We start from the raw sequence: 3,377 nt of genomic DNA, 5'->3' as shown, positions 1-3,377 counted from the left end.
TATATATAAAATATATACATATCAACTACTGTCATTCAAAGTTGCTTTACATAATTATAAATATAATACATTAAGTTAGTTATTTCACATTTGAGATATATTTTTCAATAATAAATTTGAGCTTTTTAATCAATTTGAATAACTAAATTTAAGCTTTCAAAAGTAGAGATGTTATTTATAGGCTTTAACAAATTTTGCCACATTTTTAGGATTTGTTATAAATTATAAAATGCATTGGAACTAAACTTCTCAACCCAAATCACAGTAATGTTTCATAAATTTATTTGGTAAGGTTATTCATTATTTTGTGTGAGAAAGACAGTTGTCATGGTAATAGCTTAAATTTAACTGAAACACAATCCTGGTCACGTTTACTGCAGCAGGTGAATCTGCTCTTCTGCGATGCATCTTCCTAGTTTAAATATAACTGCAGCAAAGTACAAAGAATTAAAATGAATATTTAGGAGTACTTTCATGATAGGTATAAAATTAAGCTTTGAAAATTCCCAAATTTGGAGAGCCATTTCTATTAGCATATCCAAATATTCCTGTGAGTTATTTTTCCATAAAATGCAGATTTTCTTCAGAATTATCCAGGGCAATGCAACTGGACTTTAGTCTAATATTCAGAGAAGAGTTGATAAGTGGCTGAGATGGCTCTGCCTTGAGAAGAAGGCAAACAGATAAGGTCATTTCTGTGGACAAAATATGTTATCTTTGATTCCTTACTCATGCTATGTGGTTTGTCATAATTTGCCAAGATGTTAATTAGGTGACAGAATTAGTGAACATGCTTTCATGGAAGAATGGCAGATGCTAAAAACAATAAAAAAGGCAGTACCTGAGCCCAAGTAATTCCACTATTGTACATTCAGACACTTTTGAAATCAGTGGAATTCCTGCTAGGAAATGATTTTTTTCTTACTGAATGGATCATTAAAAAGTCCATTTACTACAACAAAATGCACGTTTTTGAATGTGTATATATGTGAGTTTGTAGATCTGTTTTCTCTTCAACTTGAATTTCATTGATATAATTTGAAAAGAGTGGAACCTATTTCTTAATAACAAGTAGGTTATTTTTGTTGTTGTTGTTTTAGGTTGTTATGGTCAGATAGGAATTGGCAAAACCCATTGCCTATAGATTTCTGTGTGGGGAAAATTTAAATGTAGTTGTTTCTAAATCTGTAATGTATGTATTATTTTTTTCTTTTTGGAAAAGTTTAGTGATCTCATTGCTGTATTTTCAGAAATATACTGAACATCTTATAGTAGTGTCATCTCAGTATTTTAGAGCCAAATCTTCAAAGCAAATCAGGCTTGTATGTAAAATATGTGCATATTTTGAACCATTGCATAAAACACAAGCACGTTATGTATTTCACAAAAGCTCAACTACTTGTTTAATAATATACCAATTGCTGATATTTAAAAATTAAGATGTAAATCAAAAATAGATTTCTGCAGCAAAAGTTGGAATATAAAGTACATTTTAATTTCAAGAAAGCTTAAATATTAACAAAATATATTCTTAGAGGCTTCATTTATAAGGGAATTTAGCTACTTTTAAACAAATGTCCAGAAATCCTAACAAATTCATATATAACCTTATTCATGTGACACTAAATGTCTGAATAAACAAAATTGAGTACTAAATAGGTATTATTTTCCCCATGTGACATGAAATGGGAAAATTTAGTAAAATCTAGTAATTTTTCATTTTATTACTGAGTATTTAACTGAGGTTCTGTGTTTGGTGTGTAATTGTTAGTAATGAAATATAGACAAAGTAGGTGATATATTTTTTAAATTGTCTAACTCTCTGTACTCTCCAAAAAGGAAGAAAGATATCAAACCTAAGTCCTAAGTGTTAGTTTTGAGCCCACAGCTTTCTGTTATACAGTAAAAATAATGATTTCTCTAACAGTACAATCATTAAAAATAAATTTAAATGTTGATTTTCACAATTACAAATACATGCAATTTAACTAATAATTAAATGGAAATATTAAGAAAGGCTCTACAGTTGATGATCTCTTTTGAGGTAATCTGTCTCAGTGTGTAAACCTTATTTAAAAATTGTTTTGCAGGTATACCTTTTCTTACAAAGTGAAATGAATTATTTGGAAAATATTAAAGTACAATTTTCTATTTTGTTTTTTAAATGAATAATATTTGCAACATATTAGCATATTAACCATAGCAGAATAAATTTATTGTGGGAATAGTAGTCCCCAATACAGTTGTAGCAGTCCTTTCTACTTTATGCTTTATGTCTCTGTTCTTTTTTTAAAAACTGCATCAATAGTTTATATATGACCAAAAGAATAGATCCTGGGAAGGAGTGCAAAATGAAAAATAAAATGACCGAAAAATGTTGAACAAACAGTGTTATTAGCATACTAAATATCTATATTACTGAGCTAGTAACAGGTTATGTTCTCTGTGTCTGTACTACTTTGGAACCACATAGCTGATTCCTTTAATCTAGTCCATGCCAGATTCAAAATACTAAAATAAATAAATAAATAAATAAATAAATAAAATAATTTAGCTTAATTCTTTGATGCTTCATCAAAGAAAATTCTCATTTTTTATGAGACCTGGGGCATTGTCATCCTCTTCATCAATGTCATCTGGTTTTGGTGCTTTACTGTCCAACACTTGCTGTGGGAACCATTAAGCTATCTTTCTAAGGCTTGTTAAGCTGTCAGCACCAAACTGACTTAATATTACAAAAACATTTGTGTGATTGGTTCGGCTTCTGCATGACCAGTACTTGCAAAGGTATTAGCAGACAGGGAAGCTTGGATTTTGAAATGAATAAGTGTCTCATCATCTTTGATCATGTTCACCTCTTCAATACCAGCTATATTATTCACAGCCATTTTTTTTAAGAGAACGCTAAAGCTTTTTGTAATCAGATGTAGCTGTTCTATGTACCACCTTCTTCTTTCTGTGAGCTATGCCCTTGCCCCATATTCAAACCTGAACCTGAAGTTTGGCTCTCTTTTCTTGATTGATGCTGTCAGTAAATCTGAAGCAGGGAGGGTCCTCCAACACCAGCTCACCGGAAGAGCAAGGTGGCTGCCTCAGCCCTGACAGAGAAAGATGGCAAAAGCTAAAGAGGCAAGTGAGGCCCACATGACACACATGTCTCTGTTCTTGTTAGAAATTTTGTGATGTAATATTACCATGTTTGGACAATCAAAATGTTAAATTTTCTTGAAGAACTAGACCAATTACTTGTTCAAGCAGCTATGCATATTGATGACTACACACCATCTCTTTAGCAGCCCAACTATTAGAACATTCACTTTCAGAAGTTTAATAAGTTCAATGAAAATATAAGTTTAATAAGTGTAATGAAAATTTAT

The 3,377-nt window shown here is 30.8% G+C and overlaps 1 pseudogene; it reads right to left on the bottom strand.

Moving 5' to 3' along the window:
• Positions 1 to 2,555: 2,555 nt before the first annotated feature.
• LOC107142547 lies at positions 2,556 to 3,140 on the bottom strand (annotated as a pseudogene).
• Between the last annotated feature and the right edge of the window lie 237 nt (positions 3,141 to 3,377).

Source organism: Marmota marmota, unplaced genomic scaffold, assembly GCF_001458135.2.
Source record: "Marmota marmota marmota unplaced genomic scaffold, marMar, whole genome shotgun sequence".
Classification (NCBI taxonomy): Eukaryota; Metazoa; Chordata; class Mammalia; order Rodentia; family Sciuridae; genus Marmota; species Marmota marmota.
Note: the sequence above shows the minus strand (reverse complement) of the source record. Positions and strands in the feature narration are given on the sequence as shown.